Source organism: Triticum urartu, chromosome 5A, assembly GCF_056163025.1.
Source record: "Triticum urartu cultivar PI428250 chromosome 5A, HENAU_Tu73, whole genome shotgun sequence".
In the NCBI taxonomy this organism is placed as follows: Eukaryota; Viridiplantae; Streptophyta; class Magnoliopsida; order Poales; family Poaceae; genus Triticum; species Triticum urartu.
In genome coordinates, this window is record NC_141877.1 from 5,968,025 (window position 1) to 5,993,273 (window position 25,249).

At 44.7% G+C, this 25,249-nt stretch overlaps 1 pseudogene; it reads left to right on the top strand.

The window, feature by feature from the left end:
* The first annotated feature begins 221 nt into the window (after nt 1–221).
* LOC125555552 (TPR repeat-containing protein ZIP4-like) lies at nt 222–24,563 on the top strand (annotated as a pseudogene).
* Nucleotides 24,564–25,249: the final 686 nt, after the last annotated feature.

Sequence of the window (25,249 nt, forward strand, 5' to 3'; positions counted from 1 at the left end):
TCCTTGTAGTCGTCGCTAGGTGGTCTATGAATCTGGATGTAATTTTTATTATTTTCGATGTTCGTTGTACTACCATGTTTAAAGATGAATAGATTGAAAATTTTCTAAAAAATATCAAACAGTATACAAAGAATATATTAGTTCTTAATTCAAACCAAGTTTTTTCTTTTTCTTCTTTTCGAACCCATCTAGACTGCTAGTTGGTCGGTGTCGTCATTGGCATGTGGTACGACTCTGTGTGGAGTTTGGTTTGCTCGTCGACGTTCTGTAAACAACCTTGTCTTGAATGCTTTTAATGAAGTAATGATTGGCTCAAAATATGTATGTGTAGGTACAACAAAGTGTCGACCGTGCCTTTCTGAAGGTAACAATTATGCGTGTTAATTGTACATGGGTCTTATTTGACCATGTTGTTGTTTACTAACCCAGAAAATTATGTAGGTCAAAATTTATCTTAAGAAAAATGACCAAGATGAAGTTATTAAGCAGATGAAAACGATGACTGCTTATGTTGACTTCAACCCCAAGATTCTGATGCTCATGAGGCAAGAGGCTATTGATTGCAGGGTTGTCCAGGTTGCAGTTGCTTCATTAACTTATCTTGGAACAATTAACATGAAGTGCTTGTGGCGTGCCAATTGACGGATGTTGGAACTTGACGTGGAAGACTTTTTTGGCAATGGAGCTGTCGGGGAGCATGAACTTGACTAGTTTGCAGTCTATAGTTGGAATATGGGCATTCAGGCGGCAAAGCAGCAGAAGAACGATCTTGGCTATGAATTCTTTAAGTTTGCAGCAAAACTTTTTGGTGTTGCAAGAAATGGTGAGAATGATGGAAACTCCCATGCACTATGCAAAGCGTTAATCATGACCGTGACTTACAAGTTAAAAAATGAGGAGCTAAACAGCTGCACTTTGTCGGATTCTGACGTAAAAAAGGTATTAAGATGCTCAGCAAAGCTAACCAGGTAATCATGGAGTTTTATAAATACCAAGAGTTATCCTTTGTGTGTGTTCTAAAAGTCTGCCTTTTGTAATGCGTATTTGCCTTCTCTAAGAATAATTAATCTGATTTGGTTTTATTGATGTGCAGATATTACATTCGATATGTTTGCTAGATTCAATTGGCTCTGTTCAGGCTGAGGCTAACCAATTTCAGCTTATTTATACGTTGAGCTCATACCAGCTTCTTAGAAGCTTCAACTAGTCTAGAACATGGACGGTCCAACAAATATTGAGGCCCGGTGCCAGCCAAATAAATATCAATATTTATACTAAATAATAATACTTGTTTAGAAGTCATTTTTCCTAACTCACATTGATAGATAATTATTATGGTAAATTTAAAGATGGAAATATACATTTCTCAATAAAAATACATCTTATAACATGTCTAAATCAATTCAACTTAAATGTGATTAAATAATAAATGACAAAAATTCATGTCTTCTTGGATTAATTTCTGAATCTTGTATTAAAGTGCCTATATGATGTGTGTGTCATAATTATCTTAATAAATGTGGGGTACGCATATGTATCTTGATAATGAACTTCATGTTTAGATATATGCAAATAGAAAAATCTGGAGTACACGAGGAGTTTGGTACCTAATGATTGCTATGTTGCGTTATTCATTTTTTTAGTAAAATATGTGGAACATATTATTATGGGTACAATAATATGTTAATGATGTGCATACGATATGTACTTAGTACTGAAATAATATTACTCCCTTTAGTACAACTTGTAAAGCGTTCACCAAAGAGGGATACTTGCATTCGAAGTAAAATTGCTTTATAGTGTGAACTTGCTATTACAAATTGGGTCTCTTATTTTCTTTAGACACTTAATGATTTCTATATATTTGGCTCTTAGAGGCAACACATTTTCACTAGTAATGTGGTGATTTATATGAAAGCTTCATGTAGTGTGAGCATGAGTGTGTGTGCCTTCGCCATTGAGCCTGAAGTTGTCGTCCTATTTTCTTGGTCTATGGGTTCACTCTAACGTCAAGGAGCAGCAAAACAAGATTGGCCTTGGTTATCATGACCCACACTCACTATAGAAGACAACCGGAGTAGAGGCTCAAATCTCAAGCTAGGCAGGAGAAGCTAAAAGGTGAAACCGCTTAGGACATTCTAGGGACATTGGTATATACAAAGCACACCATAGTCAGTGCCTAACTACTAAAGCTCGGGCAGTGGATGATCCGCCTCAATCATGCTCAGGGTGTAGTTAGGAGACTTATTTCAATTTGTTTCTGAGATAGGTGTCCAACTTCTTTGTTCCTGTCATCAGGGATCATTGTATCTTCATGTTTTAGGTTAAATTGTTGGATATTGGACTGTTTGCTATGTTTCACTAGTAAGTGCTGTTGGAAATATGCCCTAGAGGCAATAACAAAATTATTATTATATTTCCTTGTTCATGATAATTGTCTATTGTTCATGCTATAATTGTGTTATCCGGAAATCGTAATACATGTGTGAACACATAGACCACAACACGTCCCTAGTGAGCCTCTAGTTGACTAGCTCGTTGATCAACAGATAGTCATGGTTTCCTGGCTATAGACATGGGGATGTCATTGATAACAGGATCACATCATTAGGAGAATGATGTGATGGACAAGACCCAATCCTAAGCTTAGCTCAAAGATCGTGTAGTTCGTTTGCTGTAGCTTTTCTGAATGTCAAGTATCATTTCCTTAGACCATGAGATTGTGCAACTCCCGGATACCGTAGGAGTGCTTTGGGTGTGCCAAACATCACAACGTAACTGGGTGACTATAAAGGTACATTACAGGTGTCTCCGAAAGTGTCTGTTGGGTTGGCACAAATCGAGACTGGGATTTGTCACTCCGTATGACAGAGAGGTATCTTTGGGCCCACTCGGTAATGCATCATCATAATGAGCTCAAAGTGATCAAGTGGTTGATCACGGGATCATGCATTACGGTACGAGTAAAGTGACTTGCCGGTAACGAGACTGAACAAGGTATTGGGATACCGATGATCGAGTCTCGGGCAAGTAACGTACCGATTGACAAAGGGAATTGTATACGGGGTTGCTTGAATCCTCGACATCGTGGTTCATCCGATGAGATCATCGAGGAGCATGTGGGAGCCAACATGGGTATCCAGATCCCGCTGTTGGTTACTGGCCGGAGAGCCGTCTCGGTCATGTCTACGTGTCTCCCGAACCCGTAGGGTCTACACACTTAAGGTTCGGTGACGCTAGGGTTGTAGAGATATGAGTATGCAGTAATCCGAAAGTTGTTCGGAGTCTCGGATGAGATCCTGGACGTCACGAGGAGTTCCAGAATGGTCCGGAGGTGAAGAATTATATATAGGAAGTGTAGTTTCGGCCATCGAGAAAGATTCGGGGTCACCGGTATTGTATCGGGACCACCGGATGGGTCCCGGGGGTCCACCAGGTGGGGCCACCCATCCCGGAGGGCCCCATGAGCTGAAGTGGGGAGGGGAACCAGCCCATAGTGGGCTGGTGCGCCCCGCCTTGGGCCCCCCTGCGCCTAGGGTTGGAAACCCTAGGGTGGGGGCGCCTCCACTTGCCTTGGGGGGCACTCCACCCCCTTGGCCGCCGCCCCCCCTTGGGAGATCCCATCTCCAGGGCCGGCGCCCCCCCAGGGGGCCTATATAAAGGGGGGGAGGGAGGGGCAGCCGCACCTCAAGTCTTGGCGCCTCCCTCTCCCCTGCTACACCTCTCCCTCTTGTAGAAGCTCGGCGAAGCCCTGCTGCGATCATTGCTGCATCCACCACCACGCCGTCGTGCTGCTGGATCTTCATCAACCTCTCCTTCCCCCTTCCTGGATCAAGAAGGAGGAGACGTCATCCTCTCCGTACGTGTGTTGAACGCGGAGGTGCCGTCCGTTCGGCACTTGGTCATCGGTGATTTGGATCACGGCGAGTACGACTCCATCATCCCCGTTCTCTTGAACGCTTCCGCTCGCGATCTACAAGGGTATGTAGATGCACTCTCCTCTCGTTGCTAGTTGACTCCATAGATTGATCTTGGTGAAACGTAGGAAATTTTTTTTGTTTTCTGCAACGTTCGCCAAGAGTGGCATCATGAGCCAGGTCTATGCGTAGTTCTCTTTGCACGAGTAGAACACAATTTGTTGTGGGCGTAGATGTTGTCAACTTTCTTGCCGCTACTAGTCTTATTTTGCTTCAGCGGTATTGTGGGATGAAGCGGCCCGGACCGACCTTACACGTACGCTTACGTGAGACAGGTTCCACCGACTGACATGCACTAGTTGCATAAGGTGGCTAGCGGGTGTCTGTCTATCCCACTTTAGTTGGAGCGGATTCGACGAAAAGGGTCCTTATGAATGGTAAATTGAAGTTGACAAATCACGTTGTGGCTTTTACGTAGGTAAGAAAACGTTCTTGCTAGAACCCTATTGCAGCCACGTAAAACTTGCAACAACAATTAGAGGACGTCTAACTTGTTTTTGCAGCAAGTGTCATGTGATGTGATATGGCCAAAGTTGTGATGAATGATGAATGATATATATGTGATGTATGAGATCATGTTCTTGTAATAGGAATCACGACTTGCATGTCGATGAGTATGACAACCGGCAGGAGCCATAGGAGTTGTCTTTATTTTTGTATGACCTGCGTGTCATTGAGAAACGCCATGTAAATTACTTTACTTTATTGCTAAACGTGTTAGCCATAGTAGTAGAAGTAATAGTTGGCGAGCAACTTCATGGAGACACGATGATGGAGATCATGATGATGGAGATCATGGTGTCATGCCGGTGACAAGATGATCATGGAGCCCCAATATGGAGATCAAAGGAGCTATATGATATTGGCCATATCATGTCACTATTATTTGATTGCATGTGATGTTTATCATGTTTTTGCATCTTGTTTACTTAGAATGACGGTAGTAATTAAGATGATCCCTCATAATAATTTCAAGAAAGTGTTCCCCCTAACTGTGCGCCGTTGCGACAGTTCATTGTTTCGAAGCACCACGTGATGATCGGGTGTGATAGATTCCAACGTTCACATACAACGGGTGTAAGACAGATTTACACATGCAAACACTTAGGTTGACTTGACGAGCCTAGCATGTACAGACATGGCCTCGGAACACAGAAGACCGAAAGGTCGAACATGAGTCGTATAGAAGATACGATCAACATGAAGATGTTCACCGATGTTGACTAGTCCGTCTCACGTGATGATCGGACACGGCCTAGTTAACTCGGATCATGTTATACTTAGATGACTGGAGGGATGTCTATTTGAGTGGGAGTTCATTGAATAATTTGATTAGATGAACTTAATTATCATGAACTTAGTCTAAAATCTTTACAATATGTCTTGTAGATCAAATGGCCAACGTTGTTCTCAACTTCAACGCGTTCCTAGAGAAAACCAAGTTGAAAGACGATGGCAGCAACTATACGGACTGGGTCCGGAACCTGAGGATCATCCTCATAGCTGCCAAGAAAGATTATGTCCTAGAAGCACCGCTAGGTGATGCACCCGTCCCATAGAACCAAGACGTTATGAATGCTTGGCAGACACGTGCTGATGATTACTCCCTCGTTCAGTGCAGCATGCTTTACAGCTTAGAACCGGGGCTCCAAAAGCGTTTTGAGCGACACGGAGCATATGAGATGTTCGAAGAGCTGAAAATGGTTTTCCAAGCTCATGCCTGGGTCGAGAGATATGAAGTCTCGGACAAGTTCTTCAGCTGTAAGATGGAGGAAAATAATTCTGTTAGTGAGCACATACTCAGAATGTCTGGGTTGCATAACCGCTTGACTCAGCTGGGAGTTAATCTCCCGGATGACGCGGTCATTGACAGAATCCTTCAGTCGCTTCCACCAAGCTACAAGAGCTTTGTGATGAACTTCAATATGCAGGGGATGGAAAGGACCATTCCTGAGGTATATTCAATGCTGAAATCAGCAGAGGTAGAAGTCAAAAAGGAACATCAAGTGTTGATGGTGAATAAAACCACTAAGTTCAAGAAAGGCAAGGGCAAGAAGAACTTCAAGAAGGACGGCAAGGGAGTTGCCGCACCCGATAAGCAAGCTGCCGGGAAGAAGCCAAAGAATGGACCCAAGCCCGAGACTGAGTGCTTTTATTGCAAGGGAAGTGGTCACTGGAAGCGGAACTGCCCCAAATACTTAGCAGACAAGAAGGCCGGCATCACAAAAGGTATATGTGATATACATGTAATTGATGTGTACCTTACCAGTAATCGTAGTAGCTCCTGGGTATTTGATACCGGTGCGGTTGCTCACATTTGTAACTCAAAGCAGGAGCTGCGGAATAAGTGGAGACTGGCGAAGGACGAGGTGACGATGCGCGTCGAGAATGGTTCCAAGGTCGATGTGATCGCTGTCGGCACGCTACCTCTACATTTACCTACGGGATTAGTTTTAAACCTTAATAATTGTTATTTAGTGCCAGCTTTGAGCATGAACATTGTATCAGGATCTCGTTTAATTTGAGATGGCTACTCATTTAAATCCGAGAATAATGGTTGTTCTATTTATATGAGAGATATGTTTTATGGTCATGCTCCAATGGTGAATGGTTTATTCTTAATGAATCTCAAGCGTAATGCTACACATATTCATAGTGTGAATAACAAAAGATGTAAGGTTGATAATGATAGTCCCACATACTTGTGGCACTGCCGCCTTGGTCATATAGGTGTCAAACGCATGAAGAAGCTCCATGCAGATGGACTTTTAGAGTCTCTTGATTACGAATCATTTGACACGTGCGAACCATGCCTCATGGGTAAAATGACCAAGACTCCGTTCTCAGGAACAATGGAGCGAGCAACCAACTTATTGGAAATCATACATACTGATGTGTGCGGTCCAATGAGTGTTGAGGCTCGCGGTGGCTATCGTTATGTTCTCACCCTCACTGATGACTTGAGTAGATATGGGTATGTCTATTTAATGAAACACAAGTCTGAGACCTTTGAAAAGTTCAAGGAATTTCAGAGTGAGGTTGAGAATCAACGTGACAGGAAAATCAAGTTCTTGCGATCAGATCGTGGTGGAGAATACTTGAGTCACGAATTTGGCACACACTTAAGAAAATATGGAATAGTTTCACAACTCACGCCGCCTGGAACACCTCAGCGTAATGGTGTGTCCGAACGTCGTAATCGCACTCTATTAGATATGGTGCGATCTATGATGTCTCTTACTGATTTACCGCTATCATTTTGGGGCTATGCTTTAGAGACTGCCGCGTTCACTTTAAATAGGGCTCCGTCGAAATCCGTTGAGACGACACCATATGAATTATGGTTTGGGAAGAAACCTAAGCTGTCGTTTCTAAAAGTTTGGGGATGCGATGCTTATGTCAAGAAACTTCAACCTGAAAAGCTCGAACCCAAGTCGGAAAAATGCGTCTTCATAGGATACCCTAAAGAAACTGTTGGGTATACCTTCTACCTCAGATCCGAAGGCAAGATCTTTGTTGCCAAGAATGGGTCCTTTCTAGAGAAAGAGTTTCTCTCGAAAGAAATAAGTGGGAGGAAGGTAGAACTTGATGAAGTATTACCTCTTGAACCGGTAAGTGGCGCAGCTCAAGAAAATGTTCCTGAGGTGCCTGCACCGACTAGAGAGGAAGTTGATGATGATGATCATGAAACTTCAGATCAAGTTGCTACTGAACTTCGTAGGTCCACAAGGACACGTTCCGCACCAGAGTGGTACGGTAACCCTGTCTTGGAAATCATGTTGTTAGACAACGGTGAACCTTCGAACTATGAAGAAGCGGTGGCGGGCCCAGATTCTGACAAATGGCTGGAAGCCATGAAATCCGAGATAGGATCCATGTATGAAAACGAAGTATGGACTTTGACTGACTTGCCCGTTGATCGGCGAGCCATAGAAAATAAATGGATCTTTAAGAAGAAGACAGACGCGGATGGTAATGTGACCATCTATAAAGCTCGGCTTGTCGCTAAGGGTTATCGACAAGTTCAAGGGGTTGACTACGATGAGACTTTCTCACCCGTAGCGAAGCTGAAGTCCGTCCGAATCATGTTAGCAATTGCGGCATTCTATGATTATGAGATATGGCAAATGGACGTCAAAACGGCATTCCTTAATGGTTTCCTTAAGGAAGAACTGTATATGATGTAGCCGGAAGGTTTTGTCGACCCTAAGAATGCTAACAAGGTATGCAAGCTCCAACGATCCATTTATGGGCTGGTGCAAGCATCTCGGAGTTGGAACATTCGCTTTGATGAGATGATCAAAGCGTTTGGGTTTATGCAGACTTATGGAGAAGCCTGCGTTTACAAGAAAGTGAGTGGGAGCTCTGTAGCATTTCTCATATTATATGTAGATGACATACTTTTGATGGGAAATGATATAGAACTTTTGGATAGCATTAAGGCCTACTTGAATAAGAGTTTTTCAATGAAGGACCTTGGAGAAGCTGCTTATATATTAGGCATCAAGTGTTGGGTTTCGTAGTAATTTCAAAAATTTCCTACGCTCATGCAAGATCATGGTGATGCATAGCAACGAGGGGGGGGAGTATGATCTACATACCTTGTAGATCGACAACGGAAGCGTTTGTTTGATGTAGTCGTACGTCTCCACGGCCCGACCGATCAAGCGCCGAAACTACGGCACCTTTGAGTTCTAGCACACGTTCAGCTTGATGACGATCCCCGGACTCCGATCCAGCAAAGTGTCGGGGAAGAGTTATGTCAGCACGACGGCGTGGTGACGATCTTGATGCACTACTGCAGCAGGGCTTCGCCTAAACTCCGCTACAATATTATCGAGGACTATGGTGGAAGGGGGCACCGCACACGGCTAAGAATATGATCACGTGGATCAACTTGTGTTTCTTTGGGGTGCCCCTGCCTCCGTATATAAAGGACCAAAGGGGGGGAGGCCGGCCGGCCATCATAGGCGCCAGGAGAGTCCTACTCCCTCTGGGAGTAGGATCCCCCCCCCAATCCTAGTTGGAATAGGACTCGCGGAGGGGGGAAAAGAGAAAGGGGGGCCGGCCCCCTCTCCTTGTCCTATTCGGACCAAGGGAGGGGAGGGGCGCGCGGCCCACTTTGGGCTGGCCCTTCTCTTTTCCACTAAGGCCCATTAAGGCCCATCTAGCTTCCGGGGGGTTCCGGTAACCTCCCGGTACTCCAGTAAAATCCCAATTTCACCCGGAACACTTCCGATATCCAAACATAGGCTTCCAATATATCAATCTTTATGTCTCAACCATTTCGAGACTCCTCGTCATGTCCGTGATCACATCCGGGACTCCGAACAACCTTTGGTACATTAAAACTCATAATAACCGTCATCGTAACCTTAAGCGTGCGGACCCTACGGGTTCGAGAACAATGTAGACATGACCGAGACACGTCTCCGGTCAATAACCAATAGCGGGACCTGGATGCCCATATTGGCTCCTACATATTCTACGAAGATCTTTATCGGTCAGACCGCATAACAACATACGTTGTTCCCTTTGTCATTGGTATGTTACTTGCCCGAGATTCGATCGTCGGTATCCCATACCTAGTTCAATCTCGTTACTGGCAAGTCTCTTTACTCGTTCTGTAATACATCATCCCGCAACTAACTCATTAGTCGCAATGCTTGCAAGGCTTAAGTGATGTGCATTACCGAGAGGGCCCAGAGATACCTCTCCGACAATCGGAGTGACAAAACCTAATCTCGAAATATGCCAACCCAACATGTACCTTTGGAGACACCTATAGTACTCCTTTATAATCACCCAGTTACGTTGTGACGTTTGGTAGCACCCAAAGTGTTCCTCCGGTAAACGGGAGTTGCATAATCTCATAGTTACAGGAACATGTATAAGTCATGAAGAAAGCAATAGCAACATACTTAAACGATCAAGTGCTAAGCTAACGGAATGGGTCAAGTCAATCAGATCATTCAACTAATGATGTGACCCCGTTAATCAAATAACAACTCTTTGTCCATGATTAGGAAACATAACCATCTTTGATTAACGAGCTAGTCAAGTAGAGGCATACTAGTGACACTCTGTTTTGTCTATGTATTCACACATGTATTATGTTTCCGGTTAATACAATTCTAGCATGAATAATAAACTTTTATCATGACATAAGGAAATAAATAATAACTTTATTATTGCCTCTAGGGCATATTTCCTTCATCAAGATCTATAGAGATAGATCAAGACGCCTCATAGGTCTTTCACAAAGCACATACCTTGATAAGATATTGAAGAAGTTCAATATGGATCAGTCTAAGAAGGGGTTCTTGCCTGTGTTGCAAGGTGTGAAATTGAGCTCAGCTCAATGTCCGACCACGACAGAAGATATAGAAGAGATGAGTGTCATCCCCTATGCCTCAGCCATAGGGTCTATTATGTATGCCATGCTGTGTACCATACCTGATGTAAACCTTGCCGTAAGTTTGGTAGGAAGGTACCAAAGCAATCCCGGCAAGGAACACTGGACAGCGGTCAAGAATATCCTGAAGTACCTGAAAAGGACTAAGGACATGTTTCTCGTTTATGGAGGTGACGAAGAGCTCGTCGTAAAGGGTTACGTCGACGCTAGCTTCGACACAGATCTGGATGACTCTAAGTCACAAACCGGATACGTGTATGTTTTGAATGGTGGGGCAGTAAGCTGGTGCAGTTGCAAGCAAAGCATTATGGCGGGATCTACATGTGAAGCGGAGTACATGGCAGCCTCGGAGGCAACACATGAAGCAGTCTGGGTGAAGGAGTTCATTACCGACCTAGGAGTCATACCCAATGCGTCGGGGCCGATGACTCTCTTCTGTGACAACACTGGAGCTATTGCCCTTGCCAAGGAGCCCAGGTTTCACAGGAAGACCATGCATATCAAGCGTCGCTTCAATTCCATTCGTGAAAGTGTTCAAAATGGAGACATAGAAATTTGTAAAGTACATACGGACCTGAATGTAGCAGATCCGTTGACTAAACCTCTCCCTAGATCAAAACATGATCAACACCAGAATTCCATGGGTGTTCGATTCATCACAATGTAACTAGATGATTGACTCTAGTGCAAGTGAGAGACTGTTGGAAATATGCCCTAGAGGCAATAATAAAATGATTATTATATTTCCTTGTTCATGATAATTGTCTATTGTTCATGCTATAATTGTGTTATCCGGAAATCGTAATACATGTGTGAACACATAGACCACAACACGTCCCTACTGAGCCTCTAGTTGACTAGCTCGTTGATCAACAGATAGTCATGGTTTCCTGGCTATAGACATGGGGATGTCACTGATAACGGGATCACATCATTAGGAGAATGATGTGATGGACAAGACCCAATCCTAAGCTTAGCTCAAAGTGTTGGGGAACGTAGCAGAAATTCAAAATTTTCCTACGTGTCACCAAGATCTATCTATGGAGAGACTAGCAACGAGGGGAAGGAGAGTGCATCTACATACCCTTGTAGATCGCTAAGCGGAAGCGTTCAAGAGAACGGGGTTGATGGAGTCGTACTCGTCGTGATCCAAATCACCGATGATCAAGTGCCGAACGCACGGCACCTCCGCGTTCAACACACGTACAGCCCGGTGACGTCTCCCATGCCTTGATCCAGCAAGGAGAGAGGGAGAGGTTGAGGAAGACTCCATCCAGCGGCAGCACAACGGCGTGGTGGTGATGGAGGAGCGTGGCAATCCTGCAGGGCTTCGCCAAGCACCACAGAAGAGGAGGGAGAGAGAGATGCAGGGCTGCACCAACGAGAGATCGAATCGCCTCTTATGGGCAGCCCTATGCCTCATATATATAGGGAAGGGGAGGGGCTGCGCCCCCTCTAGGGTTCCCACCCCTAGGGGGGGCGGCAGCCCTAGATGGGGAGCAAGGGGGCGGCCAAGAGGGGATGGGAGAGGGAGGCGCACCAATATGGGCCCTAAGGCCCATATCCCATTAGGGTTTGCCCCTTCTCCATCTCTTAGGCGCATGGGCATTAGTGGGGCTGGTGCCCTTGGCCCATGTAGGCCAAGGAACACTCCCTACAGCCCATGTGGCCCCCCCGGGCTGGTGGCCCCACTTGGTGGACCCCCGGGACCCTCCCGGTGGTCCCGGTATGTTACCGATAAACCCCGAAACTCTTCCGGTGACCAAAACAGGACTTCCCATATATAAATCTTTATCTCCGGACCATTCCGGAACTCCTCGTGACGTCCGGGATCTCATCCGGGACTCCGAACAACATTCGGTAACCACATACAAACTTCCTTTACAACCCTAGCGTCATCGAACCTTAAGTGTGTAGACCCTACGGGTTCGGGAGACATGCAGACATGACCGAGACGTTCTCCGGTCAATAACCAACAGCGGGATCTGGATACCCATGTCGGCTCCCACATGTTCCACGATGATCTCATCGGATGAACCACGATGTCAAGGACTTAATCAATCCCGTATTCAATTCCCTTTGTCTAGCGGTATTGTACCTGCCCGAGATTCGATCGTCGGTATCCCTATACCTTGTTCAATCTCGTTACCGGCAAGTCTCTTTACTCGTTCCGTAACACATCATCCCGTGATCAACTCCTTGATCACATTGTGCACATTATGATGATGTCCTACCGAGTGGGCCCATAGATACCTCTCCGTTTACACGGAGTGACAAATCCCAGTCTCGATTCGTGCCAACCCAACAGACACTTTCGGAGATACTTGTAGTGCACCTTTATAGTCACCCAGTTACGTTGTGACGTTTGATACACCCAAAGCACTCCTACGGTATCCGGGAGTTGCACAATCTCATGGTCTAAGGAAATGATACTTGACATTAGAAAAGCTTTAGCATACGAACTACACGATCTAGTGCTATGCTTAGGATTGGGTCTTGTCCATCACATCATTCTCCTAATGATGTGATCCCGTTATCAACGACATCCAATGTCCATGGTTAGGAAACCATAACCATCTATTGATCAACGAGCTAGTCAACTAGAGGCTCACTAGGGACATGGTGTTGTCTATGTATCCACACATGTATCTGAGTTTCCTATCAATACAATTATAGCATGGATAATAAACGATTATCATGAACAAGGAAATATAATAATAATCAATTTATTATTGCCTCTAGGGCATATTTCCAACAGTCTCCCACTTGCACTAGAGTCAATAATCCAGTTCACATCGCCATGTGATTAACACTCACAGGTCACATCGCCATGTGACCAACACCCAAAGAGTTCTGGGTTTGATCATGTTGCTTGTGAGAGAGGTTTTAGTCAACGGGTTTGAACCTTTCAGATCCGTGTGTGCTTCACAAATCTCTATGTCATCTCCTAGATGCAGCTACCACGTTCTATTTGGAGCTATTCCAAATAACTGTTCTACTATACGAATCCAGTTTACTACTCAGAATAATCTGGATTAGTGTCAAAGTTTGCATCGGCGTAGCCCTTTACGTCGAACTCTTTTACCACCTCCATAATCGAGAAAATTCCTTAGTCCACTAGTTACTAAGGATAACTTTGACCACTGTCCTGTGATCCGTTCTTGGATCACTCTTGTACCCCTTGACTGACTCATGGCAAGGCACACTTCAGGTGCGGCACACAGCATAGCATACTGTAGAGCCTATGTCTTAAGCATAGGGGACGACCTTCGTCCTTTCTCTCTATTCTGCCGTGGTCGAGCTTTAAGTCTTAACTTCATACCTTACAACTCAGGCAAGAACTCCTTCTTTGACTGATCCATCTTGAACACCTTCAAGATCATGTCAAGGTATGTGCTCATTTGAAAGTACCATTAAGCGTTTTGATCTATCCTTATAGATCTTGATGCTCAATGTTCAAGTAGCTTAATCCAGGCTTTCCATTGAAAAACACTTTTCAAATAACCCTATATGCTTTCCAGAAATTCTACGTCATTCCTGATCAACAATATGTTAACAACATATACTCATCAGAAATTCTATAGTGCTCCTACTCACTTCTTTGGAAATACAAGTTTCTCATAAACTTTGTATACACCCAAAATCTTTGATCATCATCAAAACATACATTCCAACTCCGAGATGCTTACTCCAGTCCTTAGAAGGATTGCTGGAGCTTTGCATACTTATCAGCATCTTTCAGGATTGACAAAACCTTCCGGTTGTATCACATACAACCTTTCCTCAGAAAATCATCGAGGAAACGATGTTTTGACATCCTATCTGCAAGATTTCATAAATGATGTAGTAATTGCTAACATAATTCCAACAGACTCTTAGCATCGCTACGAGTGAGAAAATCTCACCATAGTCAACTCCTTGAACTTGTCAGAAAACATCTTACCGACAAGTCGAGCTTTCTTAATGGTGACATTTACCATCACTGTCCGTCTTCCTTTTAAAATCCATATGTACCTAACAGCCTTACGACCATCAAGTAGTTCTTCCAAAGTCTACACTTTGTTTTCATACATGGATCCTCTCTCGGATTATATGGCCTCAAGCCATTTATCGGAATCCAGGCCCACCATCGCTTCTCCATAGCTCGTAGGTTCATTGTTGTCTAGCAACATGACTTCCAAGACAGGATTACGTACCACTCTGAAGTAGTACGCATCCTTGTCATCCCACAAGGTTTGGGAGTGACTTGATCCGAAGTCTCATGATCAATATCATAAGCTTCCACTTCAATTGGTGTAGGTGCCACAGGAACAACTCTTTGTGCCCTGCTATACACTAGTTGAAGTGACGGTTCAATAACCTCATCAAGTCTCCACCATCCTCCCACTCAATTCCTTCGAGAGAAACTTTTCCTCGAGAAAGGACCCGATTCTAGAAACAATCCCTTATTGCTTTCGGATCTGAGACAGGAGGTATACCCAACTGTTTTGGGTGTCCTATGAAGATGCATTTATCCGCTTTGGGTTCGAGCTTATCAGCCTGAAACTTTTTCACATAAGCGTCGTAGCCCCAAACTTTTAAGAAATGACAGCTTAGGTTTCTCTAAACCATACGATGTCATCTCATCGGAATTACGTGGTGCCCTATTTAAAGTGAATGTGGTTGTCTCTAATGCCTAACCCATAAATTATTGTGGTAATTCGATAAGAGACATCATGGTATGCATCATATCCAATAGGGTGCAGTTATGATGTTCGGACACACCATCACACTATGGTGTTCCAGGCTGTATCAGTTGTGAAACAATTTCCACAATGTCTTAATTCTGTGCCAAACTCGTAATTCACATATTCATCTCTATGATCATATCATAGATATTTTATCCTCTTGTCACGACGATCTTTCAACTTCACCCTGAAATTACTTGAACCTTTCAATAATTCAGACTCGTGATTCATCAAGTAAATATACTCAACATCTACTCAAATCATCTGCGAAGTAAGAACATAACGATATCCACTACATGCCTCAGCACTCATTGGACTGCACACATCAAAAATGTATTACTTCCAACAAGTTGCTTTCTTGTTCCATTTTACTGAAAACGAGGCTTTCAGTCATCTTGCCCATGTGGTATGATTTGCATGTCTCAAGTGATTCAAAATCAAGCGAGTACAAAACGGTCCATTTGCATGGAGTTTCTTCATGCATATATACCAATAGACATGGTTCGCATGTCCCAAACTTTTCAAAAACGAGTGAGCCCAAAGATCCATCAACATGGAGCTTCTTCATGCGTTTTATACCGATATGACTTACGTGGCAGTGCCACAAGTAGGTGGTACTATCATTACTATCTTTTGGTATGAACATGTGTATCACTACGATCGAGATTCAATAAACCATTCATTTTAGGTGTAAGACCATTGAAGGTATTATTCAAATAAACAGAGTAACCATTATTCTCCTTAAATGAATAACCGTAGTGCGATAGACATAATCCAATTATGTCTATGCTCAACGCAAACACCAATCTCGATGGTAGAGGGGGCGTGCGATGCTTGATCATATCAACATTGAGAACACTTCCAACACATATCGTCAGCTCACCTTTAGCTAGTCTCCGTTTATTCCGTAGCTTTTATTTCGAGTTACTAACACTTAGCAACTGAACTGGTATCTAATACCCTGGTGCTACTAGGAGTACTAGTAAAGTACACATTAACATAATGTATATCCAATATACTTCTATCGACCTTGCCAGCCTTCTAATCTACCAAGTATCTAGGGTAATTCTGCTCCAGTGGCTGTTCCCTTTATTATAGAAGCACTTAGTCTCGGGTTTGGGTTCAACCTTGGGTTTCTTCACTAGAGCAGCAGCTGAATTGCCGTTTTATGAAGTATCCTTTCGTGCCCTTGCCCTTCTTGAAACTAGTGGTTTCACCAACCATCAACAATTGATGCTCCTTCTTGATTTCTACTTTCGTGGTGTCAAACATCGCGAATATCTCAAGGATCATCATATATGTCCCTGATATATCATAGTTCATCACGAAGCTCTAGCAGCTTGGTGGTAATGACTTCGGAGAAACATCACTATCTCATCTGGAAGATCAACTCCCACTCGATTCAAGCGATTGTTGTACTCAGACAATCTGAGCACAAGCTCAACAATTGAGCTTTTCTCCTTAGTTTGTAGGCTAAGAAAATCGTCGGAGGTCTTATACCTCTTGACGTGGGCACGAGCCTGAAATCCCAATTTCAGCCCTCAAAACATCTCATATGTTTCGCGACGTTTCAAAACATCTTTGGTGCCTCAATTCTAAACCATTTAGCATTACGCACTGAACTATCATGTAGTTATCAAAATGTGTATGTCAGATGTTCGCAACATCCACAGACAACGTTCGAGGTTTAGCACACTGAGCGGTGCATTAAGGACATAAGCCTTCTATGACGCAATGAGGACAATCCTCAGTTTACGGACCTAGTCCGCATAATTGCTACTATCAACTTTCAACTAAATTTTCTCTAGGAACATATCTAAACAGTAGAACTGAAGCGCGAGCTACGACATAATTTGCGAAGACCTTTTGACTATGTTCAGGATAATTAAGTTCATCTTATGAACTCCCACTCAGATAGACATCCCTCTAGTCATCTAAGTGATTACATGATCCGAGTCAACTAGCCCGTGTCCGATCATCACGTGAGACGGACTAGTTAACGTCGGTGAACATCTTCATGTTGATCGTATCTTCTATACGACTCATGCTCGACCTTTCGGCCTTCTGTGTTCCGAGGCCATGTCTGTACATGCTAGGCTCGTCAAGTTAACCCTAAGTGTTTTGCTGTGTAAAACTGTCTTACACCCGTTGTATGTGAACGTAAGGATCTATCACACCCGATCATCACAGCGTGCTTCGAAACGACGAACTGTAGCAACGGTGCACAGTTAGGGGAGAACACTTCTTGAAATTTTAATGAGGGATCATCTTATTTACTACCGTCGTTCTAAGAAAATAAGATGTATAAACATGATAAACATCACATGCAATCAAATAATAGTGACATGATATGGCCAATATCATATAGCTCCTTTGATCTCCATCTTGGGGCTCCATGATCATCATCGTCACCGGCATGACACCATGATCTCCATCATCATGATCTCCATCATCATGATCTCCATCATCGTGTCTTCTTGAAGTTGTCACGTCATCTATTACTTCTACTACTACAGCTAACGGTTAGCAATAAAGTAAAGTAATTACATGACATTTATGTTGACACGCAGGTCATAAATAAATTAAGACAACTCCTATGGCTCCTGCCGGTTGTCATACTCATCGACATGCAAGTCGTGATTCCTATTACAAGAACATGATCAATCTCATACATCACATATATCATTCATCACATCCTTTTGGCCATATCACATCACATAGCATACCCTGCAAAAACAACAAGTTAGACGTCCTCTAATTGTTGTTTGCATGTTTTACGTGGCTGCTATGGGTTTCTAGCAAGAACGTTTCTTACCTACGCAAAGACCACAACGTGATATGCCAATTGCTATTTACCCTTCATAAGGACCCTTTTCATCGAATCCGATCCGACTAAAGTGGGAGAGACAGACACCCGCCAGCCACCTTATGCAACTAGTGCATGTTTGTCGGTGGAACCGGTCTCACGTAAGAGTACGTGTAAGGTTGGTCCGGGCCGCTTCATCCCACGATGCCGCCAAATCAAGATAAGACTAGTAACGGTAAGCATATTGAACAAAATCAACACCCACAACTACTTTGTGTTCTACTCGTGCATAGAATCTACGCAATAGACCTAGCTCATGATGCCACTGTTGGGGAACGTAGCAGAAATTCAAAATTTTCCTACGTGTCACCAAGATCTATCTATGGAGAGACTAGCAACGAGGGGAAGGAGAGTGCATCTACATACCCTTGTAGATCGCTAAGCGGAAGCGTTCAAGAGAACGGGGTTGATGGAGTCGTACTCGTCGTGATCCAAATCACCGATGATCAAGTGCCGAACGCACGGCACCTCCGCGTTCAACACACGTACAGCCCGGTGACGTCTCCCATGCCTTGATCCAGCAAGGAGAGAGGGAGAGGTTGAGGAAGACTCCATCCAGCGGCAGCACAACGGCGTGGTGGTGATGGAGGAGCGTGGCAATCCTGCAGGGCTTCGCCAAGCACCACAGAAGAGGAGGGAGAGAGAGATGCAGGGCTGCACCAACGAGAGAACGAATCGCCTCTTATGGGCAGCCCTATGCCTCATATATATAGGGAAGGGGAGGGGCTGCGCCCCCTCTAGGGTTCCCACCCCTAGGGGGGCGGCAGCCCTAGATGGGGAGCAAGGGGGCGGCCAAGAGGGGATGGGAGAGGGAGGCGCACCAATATGGGCCCTAAGGCCCATATCCCATTAGGGTTTGCCCCTTCTCCATCTCTTAGGCGCATGGGCCTTAGTGGGGCTGGTGCCCTTGGCCCATGTAGGCCAAGGAACACTCCCTACAGCCCATGTGCCCCCCCGGGCTGGTGGCCCCACTTGGTGGACCCCCGGGACCCTCCCGGTGGTCCCGGTATGTTACCGATAAACCCCGAAACTCTTCCGGTGACCAAAACAGGACTTCCCATATATAAATCTTTATCTCCGGACCATTCCGGAACTCCTCGTGACGTCCGGGATCTCATCCGGGACTCCGAACAACATTCGGTAACCACATACAAACTTCCTTTACAACCCTAGCGTCATCGAACCTTAAGTGTGTAGACCCTACGGGTTCGGGAGACATGCAGACATGACCGAGACGTTCTCCGGTCAATAACCAACAGCGGGGTCTGGATACCCATGTCGGCTACCACATGTTCCACGATGATCTCATCGGATGAACCACGATGTCAAGGACTTAATCAATCCCGTATTCAATTCCCTTTGTCTAGCGGTATTGTACCTGCCCGAGATTCGATCGTCGGTATCCCTATACCTTGTTCAATCTCGTTACCGGCAAGTCTCTTTACTCGTTCCGTAACACGTCATCCCGTGATCAACTCCTTGATCACATTGTGCACATTATGATGATGTCCTACCGAGTGGGCCCAGAGATACCTCTCCGTTTACACGGAGTGACAAATCCCAGTCTCGATTCGTGCCAACCCAACAGACACTTTCGGAGATACCTGTAGTGCACCTTTATAGTCACCCAGTTACGTTGTGACGTTTGATACACCCAAAGCACTCCTACGGTATCCGGGAGTTGCACAATCTCATGGTCTAAGGAAATGATACTTGACATTAGGAAAGCTTTAGCATACGAACTACACGATCTAGTGCTATGCTTAGGATTGGGTCTTGTCCATCACATCATTCTCCTAATGATGTGATCCCGTTATCAACGACATCCAATGTCCATGGTTAGGAAACCATAACCATCTATTGATCAACGAGCTAGTCAACTAGAGGCTCACTAGGGACATGGTGTTGTCTATGTATCCACACATGTATCTGAGTTTCCTATCAATACAATTATAGCATGGATAATAAACGATTATCATGAACAAGGAAATATAATAATAATCAATTTATTATTGCCTCTAGGGCATATTTCCAACACAAAGATCGTGTAGTTCGTTTGCTGTAGCTTTTCTGAATGTCAAGTATCATTTCCTTAGACCATGAGATTGTGCAACTCCCGGATACCGTAGGAGTGCTTTGGGTGTGCCAAACATCACAACGTAACTGGGTGACTATAAAGGTACATTACAGGTGTCTCTGAAAGTGTTTGTTGGGTTGGCACGAATCGAGACTGGGATTTGTCACTCCGTATGACGGAGAGGTATCTCTGGGCCCACTCGATAATGCATCATCATAATGAGCTCAAAGTGATCAAGTGGTTGATCACGGGATCATGCATTACGGTACGAGTAAAGTGACTTGCCGATAACGAGACTGAACAAGGTATTGGGATACTGACGATCGAGTCTCGGGCAAGTAACGTACCGATTGACAAAGGGAATTGTATACAGGGTTGCTTGAATCCTCGACATCATGGTTCATCCGATGAGATCATCGAGGAGCATGTGAGAGCCAACATGGGTATCCAGATCCCGTTGTTGGTTATTGGCCGGAGAGCCATCTCGGTCATGTCTACGTGTCTCCCAAACCCATAGGGTCTACACACTTAAGGTTCGGTGACGCTAGGGTTGTAGAGATATGAGTATGCAGTAATCCGAAAGTTGTTCGGAGTCCCGGATGAGATCCTGGACGTCACGAGGAGTTCCGGAATGGTCCGGAGGTGAAGAATTATATATAGGAAGTGTAGTTTCGGCCATCGGAAAAGATTCGGGGTCACCGGTATTGTACCGGGACCACCGGATGGGTCCCGGGGGTCCACCGGGTGGGGCCACCCATCCCGGAGGGCCCTATGGGCTGAAGTGGGGAGGGGAACCAGCCCATAGTGGGCTGGTGCACCCCCCTTGGCCCCCCCTGCGCCTAGGGTTGGAAACCCTAGGGTGGGGGCGCCTCCACTTGCCTTGGGGGGCACTCCACCCCCCTTGGCCGCCGCCCCCCCTTGGGAGATCCCATCTCCAGGGCCGGCGCCCCCCAGGGGGCCTATATAAAGGGGGGGGAGGGAGGGGCAGCCGCACCTCAAGTCTTGGCGCCTCCCTCTCCCCTGCCCCCCAGGGGGCCTATATAAAGGGGGGGAGGGAGGGGCAGCCGCACCTCAAGTCTTGGCGCCTCCCTCTCCCCTGCTACACCTCTCCCTCTCGCAGAAACTCGGCGAAGCCCTGCTGCGATCATTGCTGCATCCACCACCACGCCGTCGTGCTGCTGGATCTTCATCAACCTCTCATTCCCCCTTGCTGGATCAAGAAGGAGGAGACGTCATCCGCTCCGTACGTGTGTTGAACGCGGAGGTGCCGTCCGTTCGGCACTTGGTCATCGGTGATTTGGATCACGGCGAGTACGACTCCATCATCCCCGTTCTCTTGAACGCTTCCGCTCGCGATCTACAAGGGTATGTAGATGCACTCTCCTCTCGTTGCTAGTTGACTCCATAGATTGATCTTGGTGAAACATAGGAATTTTTTTTTGTTTTCTGCAACGTTCCTCAACAAGTGCTTGTTCAATATTAAGTACTCGTTGTATGTACGTACTATATGTATTTATTGTATGTACATAAACGGAAACCTAGGACATTAGAGGTCCTGTGCAACCACACACGTTTCACATGCCCAGGGCCGGCCCTGTATCCATGGATCGAACTTCTATTACCATTTGTATTGAACATCTAGTCTTTCATTGTATCCATTTAATAGTGTAGCAAATCAACGTCCTTAACTGATGAGTAATGTTTAGGTAATATTAGTTCATTTTCGCACTACCGCGAGGCAACAGAATTGAGAATGTCTGTGGCTATTTTGGGATCAAAAGTTCACTGTTCTTGCAACCATTGTATATTCTCTATAAGTTGCACCATACAATCTGCATAAATTAAAACTAAATAAAGATTGATAGGGTAGGGTGTTGGAACTGAATCGCGCAGCTCCCTCTTTTCTTCACTCAATCTCTCTTAGCTTTCTCGTGAACACACAAACGCGCATAACCAAGGAAGAACTCCAAATCGTTTTGCCCAAAAACACTCTTCCTTGATGAACACAGAGACAACATATTGGTGCTGCCCTCACGGCTGCCTTTTCTCCTCTATCTATTTCTCTTATATAGCAAACCAGATTACATGTGTGGGCTAATAAGACTCGCGATACCTGCCACCACTAATCCACTAACTCACGCACTAACTAGACATGACCACTTCTCATTCCTAGAATCACTCTAGGACTCGGACGGTTACATGCAGAGAGCTAACTAACTTGACTACAATTTACACTAGGACCTCTTCTTCATGTCACTAACTAACTCAAACTTCTGCTCGGCATGCACACATGCAGACCGACTACTCCCACGACTTGGACTGAGCACATCACACACGTCCAGATATAACACACCTAATACATGCAACTACAAGATATCAAGATATCAAGATTAATGCTAACATAGGGCAGGCAAAGTCCGACCAAATATAGGATCCAAAAGCAGCTAAAGCATTTTGGTTATGATCATCACCAGCTCTTCTCAGAAGTTATGTAAGACATTTTTATACCACTGTAGTTAAAGGCCCCATGAAAAAGTAACAGAGGTATGATACCTTGGGATGGAGAAAGGGTAACATATATGGTGGAAATCTGGCATAGGAGGTTGCACAAGTTGGTATATCCTGCACATAACTATTCTTAACTGCTAACTTCCTCCTTACAAGTGCTACCTCTGAAGGTGCTCGACTGCTCGGCCGTATCTCAGAAATCCGGGCTCCGGTGCGAAATCACAATTTAGGCCCCTTTTACTGGCCAATAAATATAATTATTACTTTAAACTATTAATCTATCTTGTACTCTTAGACTCGTGCCTATGTCTAAAAGACATCTCAGAAAATTATAATGCCAACCGGATGAATAAATTCATGAAAGAGCAGCAAATTTACTTGAGAATAAGGGTGTGCAAAACAAAAAGGGACATGTAACCTACGGTTGTTGATTGTTGAGGGATGCACACCATGAAGAAATGATGGCGCATAGGACTTCGATTGCTCTGCACCTCGACCAAGAGAAAGAAAAGAAAGTCTCGTTGCTCTGCTCTCGAGGGATGAAACTTTGAAAGAGCGAACGCAAAATCAATACAAATCCACCCAATTTATAAGTATGAGGTACTACTACCCAAACGAACCAGCAGTTCATAGCCATCAATGGCTCTGTTTCCAAAAATTGTGAATCCACTAGAGAATAACGGAGGGAAGAGACGAGGAGACGAAGGATTGCAGCGTATGCAGGCTGCTTCTAGTCCCGTGAAGGTGAGGCTGTGATATGCCTGGGCTGTGGGCTCATGTCAGCAAGTTGGGCCATGACTTGCTTAGTCTCTGATTAGTACTAGTAATAACATAGTAGTACTGCTTTAAAAAATTAGGGCCCCCATTATTTTGGGGGCCCTGTGCATCTGCTCCTATTGCACCTGCCCACATATGGGCCTGGTCCAGAACTTTGCTTCCTCTAAAGCATGCATGCCATCCCATCTTCTCAAACTTGGGATTGCTGCTTCTGGAGGAACCACACCAAACCTGCTGCTTGCTGAGTTTGCCCTGAATCCCAACATTGAGACAGGGCTTTATGTTCAATCCCCAGACTGCAGGGTAATCAGTGTTGCCCTCAGGCGTCTAGCCTGTCTTCCTGGCTTTCAAGACTTAAGTGGTAGCAACGGTTATGCAATCTACAATGTATATCAACAAGCCTACAAGGTCATGGCTGAATTGGGAGATGGTGAATATCCATGTGAGGAAGGGGAGTAGCTTGCAGCTTCTGCTTGGAACAATTCAAAAATTGCTCTGCAGCTTGATAAACCTACACTCGTTATAAAATGGATGAAGATGGGATTAAATCTCTCTCGGAAAGTTGGGAGTTTGAATCACCACATCCCAGCCATGGAGCGGTGTCTTGGAGGCTCTGTTGACAGAGATTCTCAACAGGATCACCAGGACAAGTGATCTTAATTCTCTTTCCCTTCTGTCAAATCAGCTCTACAAGATAGAGGGGAGTCAAAGGGGTGATATCCGTGTTGGTTCCAGTCTTTGCACTGCTGCAAAAGCACTGGCAACATTGTGCGTCCGCTTCCCAAATCTGCGGACAGAGGAAATCGATTACTCTGGCTGGATACCTGGACATGGAAAGCAGCTGGACAACAAAGGCATCTATGTGTTTTCATCTCACTGTTCCTCGCTGATTGACCTCACCTTAAGCTTTTGCTCACGCAACGATGACTCTGGGCTTGGTTCTTTAGCTTATTGCAAGACATTGGTGTCTCTCAGGCTCAACTCCGTACCCAAAATAACGTCAGTTGGGCTTTTCTCGATTTCAGTTGGCTGCACAAGTCTATCTGCCCCCCACCTTACTAACTGCGGGAAAATTGACAGTGTAGAGTGGCTGGAATACCTTGGTACGGATGGATCATTGGAAGAGCTTGTAGTGAAGAATTGCATAGGAATCAATCATCATGATTTCCTAAAGTTTGGTTCAGGATGGATGAAGTTCTGTTTTTTTTTTTTGTGAATGTTAGTGTTAGTGTCGCAAGCATGCTTGGCAATTTTATGGGAAACAGAGCAGCAGTATTCCGTCGGTGGAAAAAAAATATGGGGTGACATTTGGGGGTAATATTTGGTGTTATTTTTTGCACAAGCCAAAATGCTTAACATTTTTGCCTCAAAATTTGCAAGTAGCATTTGGATGCGACTAACAACACATAAATACTTTGTCTTGATTTTTTTGACATTTCAAAAATTACTGCTGGGCCCAGGCGCACGTGCTCCCTGAAGCCGAATTGAATTTCCAAATTTCTAGGGACATGGATTTTTGGCTTCTAGGTGCTCCACCCCCTATATGAACATTAAATTAAAAAGAAATACTAGGGGAATTCTAAAAAAAATCTGGGATTTTAGTATATCAAATCTGGGCGCCCAATCTACTCCCCTGCGAAGTTTCACCAAAAAAAATGATATTCATGGTACTCTTAGTAAAATAGACAAAAAATTCCCATGTACGAAAAAAACACCGTTTGGATGGATCCTAGGTCGGACTGTATTTTCTTTGTCACGGATACATTTCTTATTTTTTTTCTTGACGAAACTTCACACGGGAGTAGAGACTGGGATGCTCATGTTATTGTGAAGCGAGAGATGTTGTTCATGATTGCAATCCAAATGAACTCGATTTTGAGATTGTCGATCAAGAGTGCATCC